Consider the following 14,278-nt stretch of genomic DNA (forward strand, 5'->3'; position numbering starts at 1 on the left):
GCCTGCTTTTGGCGCTCTCTGTGTAGGCCAACGGTCAGGCCAACGGTCAGGCCAAGCGAACAACTACTCCTTAAAAACCTTCCTCAGGGCCTATGCCAAAAACCAGCAGGAAAATTGGGACAACGTTTTACCCTGGGCAGAGTTCTCACTTAATTCCCATTTCTGCACCTCTAATGGATCATCACCGTTCCAAATCGTGTACGGTAGACAGCCTCTACCTCCATTACCAGTTCCTCTCAATGTTCCATCTCCGGCTGAATTAACAGCTATGGAACTTCAGAAGCCATGGATTTGTACGTCAGAGATGTTATGGAAGGCGGCTAATCAGTTCAAGAGATCAGCGGGTACCCATCGGAGATCTGCACCCCAGTTTAGACCTGGAGACAAAGTGTGGCTCAGTACTCGTCATATCCAGCTTAGGCTATTATCTATGCACCTAGCATCCAGATACATTGGGCCTTTTCCCATCATCAAACAGATTGGGCCCATGACCTACCAGCTATGCCTACCTAGTTCTTTGGAGGTTCATATCATCTTCCATGTCTCCCTCTTCAAGTCTTTGATACTCTCTTGGCCTTCTCGGAAGTTGCCACAACTGCAGGAGATTCCTGTGAAATCAGATACTACATATCAAGTCCGAGAGGTCCTGGATGTAAGGAGGCGTGGCAGGAAATGGGAGTACCTCCTGTCCTGGGAAGGATATGGCCCAGAGGAGAACATCTGGGAGCCTGCTGCCAATATTTTGGATAAAAGTCTCATCAAACAATTTCACATGTCCCATCCCCAGAAGTCGAAGCCTTCAGGAGGGGACTTAGAGGAGGGGGGTACTGTTATGCTTGCTGGCCGCGGAGAACCGCAGCTGGCCTCACTCACCCGATGTCGTGATGCTGCAGTGAAGCCTGCCCTGAGCTCCCTCGTAGTGGTGGGGAGTCGCCGCCGACATACTGCTTCTCCTTAGCGGCCCTGAGTGTTGCGCTCAGGGTGCCGCCGACACAGCCGTCTCCATGCAGCACAGATTGCCGCCAGCTCTGCCACGCTCCTTTTCTGCGTCAGTGGGATGCCGCCGACTCCACTCCTGCAATAGGACCCCCTAGGCGTGCGCGCATACCCCTCCTCCAGATTTAAAGGGCCTGCAGCGAGAAATGCTGTGTGACCCTCCTTGCTGACATCATCGGCTCTACAGTATATAAGGACTTCCTGGACATCCTTCAAGTACCTTGGCAATAGGTCTCCTTGCTCAGAGTAGTGGATTGCCATTCCTTTATTCCTGGATTCTTGTATTCCTGTGTTCCTGAGTTCCTGCATTCCAGCATTCCTGCCTCCTGTGTTCCTTGTCCTCCTTCTTCATTCCTCGGTCTGATTTTGGCTTTGACTTTGGCCTGGACCTTGACCAAGAGCTACACCACCTGCCACGACCCTTGCCTGGAACATGACCATGAGCTATGAAACCTGCCACAACCCTTGCCTAGAACTTGAGCATGAGATATACCGCCTGCCTCAACCATTGCCTGACCTACGACCTTGAGCTACTGCCTGCTCCTGCCTTCAACATATGCATCGGCTTCATCTCTTCGCCTGGACTTCCATTGCTGCAGAGGCCCCACCTAAGTCCAGCCAGCCCCAGCACCCGAGGGCTCAACCCAGCTGGAGCTTCACCACTACCAGTGGTGAAGCTCCACCACTGGTAGTGGTGAAGCTCCAGCTGGGTCTCTGCTTTCCACCAGCCTCGCCAACCAATGGTGGGGACCTGTGGGGCTCCTCCCCACAGGTAGCACCAACTCCCCCTCGGTTTAAGGGTCCACCAGCACAACAGATGCCAAGCGGATGGGGGATGGGGAAGGGATCATAAGATCATGATCCCAGGGAGAGGCATGATTATGATGCTGAGGGAAGGCAGATGGTGAAGAGAAGAGAAAGTGATGATGGGGAAGTGGATGGTGTGCCACAATGAAGTGACCCCAGGTGTGCCACAAAACAAAAAAGGTTGGGAACCACTGAATTAGAGTATATCTCAGTGCCATAACAGCTTACCATTCTTGAATTGAAGATAAAGCAATCTCCTTTCTTTTGAAAGTGTCCAAATTCATGAAAGGCCTATGGCACACTAAATCTTCAATTGTAAAATCACCTGTGCCATGGAATCTAAATGCGGTCTTGTCACAACTGATGAAGCCACCAATCGAACCACTGGAGTCGGTTTCTCTCAAATTTCTTACACAGAAAGTAATATTCCTGGTAGCAATCACATCAGCCAGAGGAGACAGCGAGGTTCAGGCTTTGGTTCATTACCTACCTCATGTGCAATTCGTCCACAATAGGGTAATGCTATGCACCCATCCAAAGTTTCTACCAAAAGTAGTATCAGCTTTTCATATTAATCAAGCTATCAAGTTACCTAAATTCTTCCCAAGGCCATATGCACATGAAGGTGAAAAGTTCCTTCATTCTGTGGACTGTAAAAGAGCAGTGGTTTACTACAAGACAAGAACTCAGCCACATTGTCAGGCTTCACAACTATTTATCTCTTACAATTCTAACAGATTGGGCATAGCAGTGGCCAAAAGAGCATTGTTCAACTTTATTGCACTAGCCTACAAATTTCAGACACCTTCAAGGCTCAGCAAGCTAGAGTCATGGCTGCATTGGTGGCTCATCTGCGAACTGTACCTCTTGATGACATCTGCAAAGCTGCAACTTGGTTGTCATCATTGGGGTCTTGGATTAATGTTCTTTCCCGACATACAGCTCGATCCAGTAAAGTCCGTGGGAGAGCGGACGAACGCCCGCTCTCCCGGCGCACGCACCGGCCCTTGGCCGGTGCGAGCGATCCAGTATGCAAATGAGCTGACGCAGTGCAAACGAGGAAAAGGAGGCGCTAGGGACACTAGCACGTCCCTAGCGCCTCCTTTTGGCCTGGAGCGGCGGCTGTCAGCGGGTTTGACAGCCGACGCTCAATTTTGCCGGCGTCGGTTCTCGAGCCCGCTGACAGCCACGGGCTCGGAAACCAGACGCCGGCAAAATTGAGCGTCCGGTTTTCGGCCCGACAGCCGCGGGCCAAATTCAAAATTTTTTTTTTTTTTTTTTTACTTTTTTTTACTTTTGGGGACCTCCGACTTAATATCGCTATGATATTAAGTCGGAGGGTGCACAGAAAAGCAGTTTTTACTGCTTTTCTGTGCACTTCCCTGGCGCCGGAAGAAATTAGCGCCGACCTTTGGGCGGCGCTAATTTCTTAGAGTAAAATGTGCGGCTTGGCTGCACATTTTACTTACTGGATCGCTCGGGCATACCTAATAGGGCCATCAACATGCATTTGCATGTTGAGGGCGCTATTAGGTGCCGCGGGTGGGCCGCGTGTTTTCCTCCCCTTACTGAATAAGGGGTAAGGGAAAACACGCGCCCAGAGCAGGGTGACAGTGCGCTCCGACGGAGCACACTTTACTGGATCGAGCTGATAGTAACGACAACAGAAAAAGACCAAGTGGTTCATCCAGTCTGCCCAGAAAGCTTCTTATGGTAGTAACTGCTGCTCCATGCAGGATACACCCATGCCTTCTGTTAAGGGTAGTTACCCCCAAGCCTTATATTTATTTATTTATTTATTTATTTAAAACTTTTTTTTATACCGGTAATAGAAGGAACATCATACTGGTTTACATCATAAATGCGGGTTGAAATTACATTAAAGGATTACATTAAGGATAATAATATTTACATTCAAAATCAAGCAACTGTCAATTAATAAAATTTCTTAACAATTAATAAAATGTCTGCTAGCATCATTTTTATGGGATGAGCGGCCTTCTTGACAATTCAGACAATGTTGCTTGCACATGTTCTACTTTTGAACCTGGCCATCCTATACTTTTTTCCTAATGTTTGTGTACCAGTACCCCAAACCGGAAAAATCAGGGCCCAGCATTGGATATCTCTGAATCCAATTCCCATTTACCCCACCACCTTCAAAGCAGAGAGCAATGTTGCCTTCTGTTAAAGATAGCAGTACCTGTGCTCTGTGCAGGCCCAACAAGCCTATATGTAAATTATATGTGTATCAGAAATGTACCTCAATTCTTCACTTCCATTCTCAAGCCGGCAGGATCCTCTGTGTTTGCCCCATGCCCTTTTGAATTCCATTACCATTCTTTTCTTCACCACCTCTTCCACCTCGTGCATCCACCACCCTTTCTATGAAGAAATATTTCCTGACATTGTTCCTGAACCTTCCCCCTTGGAATTTCATATTATGACGTCTAGTTTTAAAGCTTCCTTTCCATTGGAAGAGATTTGTTTTTTGCATATCATTAATTCCTTTGAGGTATTTGAAGGCACACACTAGGTGTCAAGTCCCGTTATTGTCTGGGCAATCTTTCAAAGAATGACAATAAATTTGAACAAACAGTTTTGCATAGCCTATTCATCCAGTAGTCTTTTTTCCACTCTGGATTTCCACTGCCGTTTGGTCATCAGTTCACATCTTCATGTCCCATTATTGTCTGGACAGTCTGAATGACAGTAAAATCAGACAGGTTGTTTACATAGCCTGTTCCAGTAGTCTGCTCTCCTCAATGGGGATCTGGGTTGCTTATTCAGTAAATGATGTGCTGCAGCCCTTAGCTTGGGACTCCTCACATGTCATGGTCAATTCAGCCCTGCTTGTCAATGGAGAAAACAAGCTTTCTTACCATAAAAGGTGTTCTCCGTAATTAGGATGAATTAGCCATGCTAAATACCCATCTGCTTCCTTGGAGAGTACACCGTTTAACTAGACTTAGCCCTGATATTGATTGATGGGGTTCATGAGGCAATGACCATGTGGGAATTCCCGCATATGCTCAGTAAAGTAAAGGCTCTATGAGCTTGGAGAGAAGGGTCCATTTGGTGCTGTTGAATGACATCAACCACATGTCACAGCTAATACATCCTGCTGTCTTCGAAGAACATCGTTTACAGTAAGCAAACTTGTTTTTACTGCATGCAAACATGTTATCGCGTAAATTGGCCTCACTGTAAAACACAGCTTTAATTCAACCAACTATATTCCATCTTTACAACTTGTTTCATGGTTTATGATGTTACCAGGTTCCCTGGATGGAATTTATTGCCTTATGGTGAACAGTTTGCCCTTAACATCTAATACACGGATGTATTTGTTGCTGTCCAGCTGAACAATCTGCATAAAGCCATGGTCCAGTGGATGGTGGATTTACTGATGTTCCTGACTTCTGACTACTCTTCTGAGGGCTCTGAGTTGTCGAGCACTAAGGACGAAGAAGCTTCACAGACAGTAATGAAAAACCTAATGGAAGATGCTAAGCAATTGACAGGAAAGCTAAGCCAGCTCACCTTCTATATAGTTAGGTAAGGGAGCCTGCAGGCCTTCTTTTTACATTTTTTACTCAAGGGGAAAACGTTCCATTTGTTGGAGTACACTTGATAGTAGTACAAAAAACGCTCTTTCATCAGTATCTGGATTGTGCTTAGATATGCCTTAAAAATATGCCTTTACAGGGATGATAACATTAAAACGAGTACATGATAGCCCGCATAAGCACGTTATGTGGATGCAAGCTCACATACACTGGAATTTTAAATTTTCTTTGATAAGCTCTTATGCGTGAATGTGTGCTTTTAATTTTAAGCGGTTATGTGAGGAAATGTGATTCACATATCTTTCTTTATGACATGTCAGATTTTACATGTGCAAGTGAACAAAATAACCAGTTTGACCTATTAGTCCACCATTTGCCAATTCTATCTCTAGGTCAAGATCCCTTTGGATATTCAGCCTGCACACCACCCTTATTCACCCAGAATTCTCACCCGTTCATTTTTGACTAGAACAAGTTTTATTCTGACTTACACCTGAAAAAGAGCAAAAGTAAATTTGCGCAAGTAACAGCCCCATGCACACTGCATTTGCCGGATTTAAAATTGGGATTTAAATTTTGGACCCACCCAGATGCCCCTCCCCTACCCAAATCTGTCCCCTTTTTTCGCATGATCTGGAATTCATTGTTGGAATATGTGGTAAATGCAGCTAGCATAACTGGATTAAAAAAAGGTTTTTTGAGGAGTAGTCCAAAAACTGTTATTAACCAGATAGACTTGGGAAAAGCCACTACTTATCCATGGAATAAGCAGCAAGAGATCTATCTATTGTTTGAGATCTTTCCAGGTACTTATGACCTGAATTGATCACTGTTGGAAACAAGATACTGGGCTTAATAACTCTCAGTCTGACCAAGTATGGCAATGTGTGTGTTCTTATGTTTAAGAGTTAGGAACCTAGATTTTTTAATTAAAAGATTTGCAGGATCCGAGTTCCTAAATTTAGGCACCTTATCTCACAAAGCAGGGTGAGGAAATTAGGTATCTAGCATGGGTTTTCAGCAGTCTGCATTTAACTTAGGTAGCCAAATCTAGGTGCTGCCAGAGTAGGCCTAAATCTGGTGCTAAATGCAAAATCAAATAGATTTTAAAGAGTGCTGGAAGGAGCTGACTGTTGTGGTACATGTGGGTCTAATGACATAGGAAGATGCAGGAAGGAGGTTCTGGAAACTAAATTTAGGATCTTTGCTAAGAGATTTAAATCAAGAACCTCCAGGGTTACATTCTCAGGAATGCTCTCCATTCTATATTGAGGACCCCAGAAACAGGATGAGCTCCAGAGTGTCAGATCCTGTCAGATCCCTACTAGGATCCATACAAAATAGCCCATTGTGTGGGGAGGAAACAGTAAAAATCTGAAAGTATAGCTCTTCCATGTGGAAAAGAGTACATGGTGAGGTCCTCTGATATAAATACTCTGAAAACTATTTTAGGGTGTGGCTTTTTCTGTTTCCCTTCCAAGGGCAGCATACCATGAATGTCCCCTGCTTTTCTTATTCTTCAAGTTTTAATGCCTTCATGGAGCCTTTTATTTGGATGGGAGTTTCTTTCCACCCTCCTATTCTTTTCACAATTTTGCCTCAAGGTAATCTCTTGTACTGTGTAATTGTAGGATATATTTATTAGTGTGTGTGTCTGTGTGCCACTAATATAAGAATCTTATAGTTATATATGCTGTAGTATTTTTCTCCAACACCCCCCCCCCCCCACCAGTCATCATAAATCCAAGTGTTAAACCTCCACATCTTCTCTACCTCCCCCTCCTCAAATTCAATGATTCTTTTGATTACCCTCAAACACAGTTTAGATAAACGTGTGACACAGTAAGTTCAACATATCCATCAGATCCCTGTAATCACATTCTAGGACATACAGTAACTTATATTACAAGACCATCCAAAACACAAGATATTACATCACCCACCCTTAGCCCCCCCATCTCTTCCCCCTACAGTCCTCCCCCAATAAGGCCATACACTTATTCGTATACAGAATGTAATATGTGATCTGAATAAAAGAAAACGGGATATCAACATTTTTATTATCAGGGATAATTAAGCACCAGACTTCTCGCTTTGAGAGAGAGTGACTGCAAATATTTATCCCAAATTCTCACAAAACGCAGCTTTGATTTAAAAGATTGATAGATGTCAACATTTTACATTTGCATCAGTGCATGTAGACTATTTCTCCTAGGACAAGCAGGATGGTATGTAGTCCTCACACATGGGTGACATCATCGGATGGAGCCCGGCACAGAACTTTGATCTCAAAGATTCTAGAGCTTTCAACATGCCCTACTGAGCTTGTGCAGTTGTAGTCATAACCCTGCCCCCCTTGGCAGAGTCCCTCAGTCTTTTCCTCAGAGCTGTCTTCTCGCGGTTGTGGAGCTTGTGCTCTTTTTTTTATTAGAAAATTTGTTTTTTCATGGTATTCATCTTTGCTCTCTTCTTACAGTTTTGTAAGTGATTTTTTTTTCTAAAGCTGCAGCTTTTCTTTCTTGTAGTTTATTCCTTTTTCTGACTGTCTGCTGGCTGCATGGTGGATTCTCACCTGTGCAGCCTGACAGAGTCTGTTATTACAAAAACCTGCAGGAGCAGGTTTTTTTTTTTATTTGTGTCCTCTCTTTGCTCTGTCTGTTTTCTCTTTTTCCACAGTGCTGACAGGACTGGACTATGCAGTCCATCGATGATCCATGTAGGCTGCTGAGCCTGGGGACTCTCCTGAGTTCTACCCGGGCCGGAGTTCCATGGCGGTTCACCGATTGCTCGGCATCGGCGGATTCAGACAGTGGAAGAATCGAGGACCATGCCATTCCTGTGGGGAGGAGAGTTCATCCTCCCCATGTCTCAAGGAACCAGTCTCCACGGGCGGGAGCCCTGGATAATGTTGCCTCCCCTCCTGCTTGCCAGCCTTGGCAATGCAATCTCCCTGGGAGAGAAGGTGAGCAAAGCTTGGACTAGCAGCTTGCTGCTACACTTCAGTGCCATGCCCATAAAAAGTTGCCTGTGCACAGCTATGACCAATGCACCATTCGCCTGACGCATCGATGTCGGGACCGCATTGGGGACGGGGCCCATCTTTGGGTACCCTCAGTGTGTCAAGGTGCGTGACCGCCCACGATACCATAGTGGCCTTCGGTGCCATCGGCATCGGTGTAACTAGAATCTTGCCTCACTGATTTGGGCATCAAGGCCTCGAAGTTCTCGGTGCTGTGGTGCCGTGACACGGCTCACTCGATGACACAATGCCCTCAATTCATTCAATGTCACGGTGCCCTCGATGCACTTGATGCCATGGTCCCTTTGATGTACTCGAGATCCCAGTGCCTTCGGTGCACTCGATCTCTCTGTATGGTGCCCTTGGTGCTCTCGATGCCTTGGTGCCCTTGATGAACTCGATGCCTCTGTGCCTTTGATGCACTCGAGGTCACGGTGCCTTTGATGCACTTGAGGTCACGGTGACTCTGGAGCACTCAACCCCTCAGCACGATGCCCTCGGTGCCCTTGCCATGGTCTGTGCACTTGATGCTTTGGTGCACTTGTTACCCTTGTGGCTTTCGTTGCCTTGGTACCCTCGCTGCACTTAATGCTGTGGTAACCGCATTGAGCTGTTCTCTCGATGCCTGTGGTGTCCTCAAGGCAAATGATGGCCTTGATCCATCAAGGGGTGTGCATGGCCACTTTAGGAGCTGGCAAGGTGGAAAAAGTGGCAAACTCTTGATGCTGTCGACAGCACTAGGTCATCAAGGTTCGCTACCTCGGTGCCAGCATGTCCTCAATGCCATTATGATGCGGTGCTGCCCCAATACCATTGACACCCACGAGGCCAACAAGGTGAGGGGCCACCGGAGAGGCCTTCGGTCCACTGATGCCTCTTATTACCACCTTGACTACATTGAGCCCCACCGACCAGGCTCTGGATTTGCCATTGAGCGACCTTGTTGCCACTGTAGCCATTGACCGCCGGAACTCTCTGAAGCCCCCGTATAGCCACTGTAGTCCTCGGGAGGGGGGGCAGGGGTTCTTGGCCCCTTACAGATTGAGTGCAAGGGTCGCCATCAACTCGAGGCACCCTGGTGTGCTGGTGCATCTGTATGCAGTGGCCCGGTGCCCTCAAGGCTCCTGGATGGTGTCCACTACAGAGCACTGGGAAGCGCAGAACTGCCCCTTCAGCCAACAATCCCGGTGTTGGGGGTCCCGCCAAGATGAACACACCATTAGTATTAATGGGTGCTAGCGAGGGTCTCATCAGCCGTAATAATTCGGGGAGCCGAGGAAAATTGTTCTCAGCACTAACGGTCGTTGGTTCCTTCTGATATCGATGACCTGTCAGGGGGCTGCAGGGCCTCTCCCTGCAGACGCTTATGGCTTCTTTGGTCCATACCTTCAGATGTTGGGCCCCCAGGCGATTGACGCCTGTTGGTACCTGTCGTGCCAGGAATGGAGCTATTTACCAGCAAACTGCTTATAGATTATAGGACATGTCTGCAGTCCTCCATAAGCACCTGCGCTCGCCAGGAACTTCACTGCAGTCGTTCTCTGTTGGTCTCACAGGTGAGCCGGTTCCGCTAGTTTCAATGGCCTGCCTCCCAGAGCATTCTCCGATACTGAAGGGGGAGATGCCATAGACCGCCACCCTTCACCATGCCTTGCCCAGAGCACCAGTGGTGCTGGGGATGCCATCATCATACTGTCCTCTCTACTCCGCTGAAGTTATTGTGGCATTGACACGCAACTTGTGCAGCTGGGACAAATTAAGCATCTGTTCCAAGGGCCTCAGTTGCTGCCAGGTGGGATCCTCCCTGGCTGTGCAGTCCTCAGCCACATTACAGTTCTGCCATCTTTCGGCATGGTCTCAGCCTCCGAGTCAGTCCGTACCACAGAACGTTGAGGAGCACTGGTGGGGGAGGTGTCATTACACACTCTGTGCTTGGTCGAGGGGCGGTATGTAGCCACAGACTCAAGCACATGGTTCTCAGTCCTTGCTGGGGTACAGGATTTCTCCCACAAGCTTGGCGCTCAGGATCAGGGGTGTGCCACCATCTGTGGATGGGTTACCACTGCATGAGTTCGCCCAGCACGCTTTTGCAGCAGAGGGCTTCCAATTGCCCTCTGTCACCTGGACATATGTGTGTATAGATTATTCCCTCCGGGTGGTCACAGCAGGTTGTGTTCCGCAGCCGCAGAACTGACATAGGACTGCACTCCTGGTCGGATCCTGAGTGAGTGGACATCATAAGAGCGGCTTGAACGTCCTCTCCTTTCTCAGCAGAGGAATATGTCTTTTGCCCTCTTCCATGTTCTTGTGGAACAAATCCCTCATGCTCTGTCCCTGATAAATGTTTTTTCTCTGATACAGAGCCCCAAGCCTCTGAATCGGCACGTCTCCTTGGAGGACAGGGCTGGGGAGCGGCATCGGCAGTCATTGGACCTTCAGCTGGGGATCCTCTGGGGATTGCAGTGGCGACCTCCTCTATCTGAGTGGCTGCCTGTGGTAGGTTGGTTGCATCGGCACCTCAGCGATCGGTGATTGTGCCTCAACTCTCCTTTAGGGGGTTGTTAGGCCCCCAATCCCACTGCTTCCCTCTCCCCTCTGGGAGGGGAGACTCGACTGGGTTCCAGGGCAGCCCTTTCAAATTCCCCTCTCAATGCCCAACTATGCACCCCTTCTAGGGGTGTCCTTCATTTTCCATTCCCAGACAAGTGATGGCACTGCTCTGACTGGCACCAGCCCTGAAAATAGTCAAGAATACAACTCTCCCTTGGGTGCTTTAAGACGCAGCAGATCTATCCATGAGGGAGCCTGTCCAGTATTGTAACTGGGTGACCCTCCAGGTTTCTCCCTGTTCGGGAGTCACTTTGGAATCTGCTGGACTTGGTGAGCGTTTTCCTTAAGGATCGCTATCGTCAGTCATTCTTGCCTGCGGAACCTTCCTCTGTGAGGAGAGTTTCAGTCCATCAGTTGGGCGATTGTGCCTTTCACCCTACTGTCATGTCCATGGCTGAGGGAGTTGGGGGCCAAGTACCCTGCAACAGAGGCACTGCCCTTTGCTCGCAGTAGTGTGCAAGCTGATTTTCCCCTTTTTCAGGATCACCCCGTCTGTAGACAGAGGAGTCCTGGGTCATGCAACATTGTCCATTGCTGGGCCACATGCTCCCTTAGGAGGGGAAGTTTCTCCTCTGGGGTAATCACTCTCACTTTCCACTGTTTCAAGAAAACTGAGTGCTGTATCTTAGTGGGTTACTCCCTGCTGGTTTTGGCAGTGAGGTGTTCGCTTGGGGTTGACTTGTTCACTCCTTCCGACTTCCAATTGGATTGTCAAGAGGAGGGGAGGTAAAGCTAAGGCACCTGAGCTATATCTCTCTATATCTGCAAGTAAGGATACACCACATTTTTCCACATATTTTTGCCATTCTCTAGCCAATACTGCCTTAGGTTTTTCTCATTCTGTAGGTTGCCCAAAGGGCCTTCCTGCTCCTCTCGCAGTCCTGAAACAGGATAGATGAACCTGTGCTCTTGAGTGAGTTTCAGGCCTATCTCATCTTCCTGCTCAGGAGTTTTTGGGCTACAGGTCTGTTTTGGGGATTGTCTCTCATCCCCTGAAACCCTTGACGCTGTCCTGCGCAGTCAGCTATGTCTGATGCTTTGGCACGCAGTGTCTGTCCCAGTCTCTGCCGTGCTTTCCTGCTTGTTCTTTCAATTGTGGCGTGGGTTTCTTCGCCTATTTGGCCGACCAGCCCTACCTGGGCACTCTTCTCCAGACCTTTGGCTGTCAGTGGTCAACAGTCTCTTCTGGAGGACTCTCAGACCCCAGTTTGTTTTTCAGTTGTTTTTTCACACTGAAGGAAACCATGCGGTTTTCGACCTAGAGTCTCTCTTGTTTACATCTCTGGGTCCTTCCTGTATCCAGGAGGATCTAAATCCACTGTTTTTGTCAGAATCCCTGCTTGTACTGTCTTCCGAGATGTGCAGTTGCTTCTGTTTGCACTTGCTTCACTCCCCTGCTTCAGGCATCCCTGCTACTCGTGGCGATTTTTTGTCTCGGTCTTTTTCTTGGCTTTCTCTGTAGAACCTAACTCTTCTCCAGCCTGGTAGGTCAGCTGCCTTGCAGGCAAAGGATGGAGGTGGTGCTCCAGTACTGTGTGGTTTATCACTTTGTCCTGCTCGGATAGCCTGCTTGTCCTAGGAGAAATCAGAGTTGCTTCCCTGTAACAGGTGTTCTCCTAGGACAGCAGGATGTTAGTCCTCAGGAAATTTGCCCGCCTCCCCTGGGAGTTGGTTTCTCCATGTATTAACTATATCATGGACTAAGGGGACTCTGCCTAGGGGGCAGGGTGATGACTGAAAGCTCTAGAATCTTTGAGATCAAAGTTCTGTGCCGGGCTCCATCCGATGATGTTACCCATGTGTGAAGACTAACATCTTGCTGTCCTAAGAGAACACCTGTTACAGTAAGCAACTCTGCTTTCTCCACGCCCAATACACACTATGCTGATAATATGGGCTTTCCCCTCAGTAAATAGGCCTTTCAAAGAAATAGACCCTCTCCCTTATCCACATTTAGAAAAACTTCTTTGCAATCAAACAATACTCCCTCCGGGGGAAAAGGGAAGGAACAGGAAAATATGTGCTGCAAATAGCATCTTACTGTGTCCCAAAAGCCTTGGACAACAGGGCAGGCCTAAAAATAGTGTCCTAAAGTGCCCTAACATTTGCAACACAATTCAGACTGCATTATGCCAGCCTTAAATAGCTGAGAGGGAGACATTTATGCCCGCAATAGGAATTTATATTGTCTCCCTCAAACTAGCATTACCTACCAACCCAGGTATTCTCGAAAAGTATGAGATTATGTGGCCCGCTCCTACAGAAACTGGAAGCTCAGCTTTGCATTTATCTACTAAAAAGCCATGATGAGCAGCCTCTTGTAGTTTCAGCATAGCTTTGTGTAAGTGTGATATATCCATTCTCTGCCTTTCCTCAGTTTGAAACATTTTTCCACCTGAATCTTAAAATCTTTTCCTTATTAATGTGTATTTTTTTATTTTATATTTATTGTAGTTTATAAGTAAACAACAAGAATATAATACAAAAAGCAAAGAACTCAAACATCAGATCCAATCAATCATATAATAAAACAAATATCCATGTATTCCTTCATGAATCTTTTTTCCAGAGATCATAACTACAATAAAATAGCAATAATTAGAATAATCATAAGAACAGGTGCAGATCAGAATTAGGACAGTTCACGTTACAACCCAAAATGCAAAAACAAATTCAAGTGTCACCTCAGCAAAACAAACTCCCTTCACTGCCAAATACTTTATGAAGTAACATAGAACCCTGCAAAAAAAAGACAACCTTGCCATATCATACAATCACAGCAATAACTCTCAGGACTCAAACAGCAACCTTATCTATGAAAAAGCAGCAATACAAATATTACACCGGGCTCTGGAACATTAATGCACCATCTATTGGCTAAACAGATCAACCTGGACTACTGCAAATCTCAACAGAGAAATTACAATTTAGTTACACACAAGCAGAACACAGACCGACCCCTACCAGATACAGAAATAAGGGACTACAAATTAGAAACAGAAATGTGCAGACAAAACCAAAATAGAAAACTTAAGCAACCAGACTCTGAACAGTTGAACTCTAAAGAAAGAGCAAAATATAAAAAGTATAAGAAATTCACATTCCCAAAGATGGCATATTATTTTTCTACAAAAAATATATATTAAAGTCTAGCTTAATTATAAGTAGATTGTATATAATTGAACTGGGGAAACCTCATAAAGTGCCAATAATAGGCTATGTAGAAATGCCTAAATGGCTACTTGCAAAACTCTAGCTCCAACTTGGTGGTTGTTAG

At 46.6% G+C, this 14,278-nt stretch overlaps 1 protein-coding gene across 1 annotated transcript in view; it reads left to right on the plus strand.

The window, feature by feature from the left end:
- Positions 1-5,143, plus strand: part of AXDND1 (axonemal dynein light chain domain containing 1) — a 116,580-nt gene extending 111,437 nt beyond the window's left edge. Inside the window, exon 19 of the mRNA XM_029618071.1 lies at positions 5,083-5,143. The gene's annotated coding sequence lies outside the window, so the exon portion shown is untranslated. The remainder of the gene's footprint in view (positions 1-5,082) is intronic.
- The last annotated feature ends 9,135 nt before the right edge of the window (positions 5,144-14,278 follow it).

The sequence above is a fragment of the Rhinatrema bivittatum genome, chromosome 10, assembly GCF_901001135.1.
Source record: "Rhinatrema bivittatum chromosome 10, aRhiBiv1.1, whole genome shotgun sequence".
In the NCBI taxonomy this organism is placed as follows: Eukaryota; Metazoa; Chordata; class Amphibia; order Gymnophiona; family Rhinatrematidae; genus Rhinatrema; species Rhinatrema bivittatum.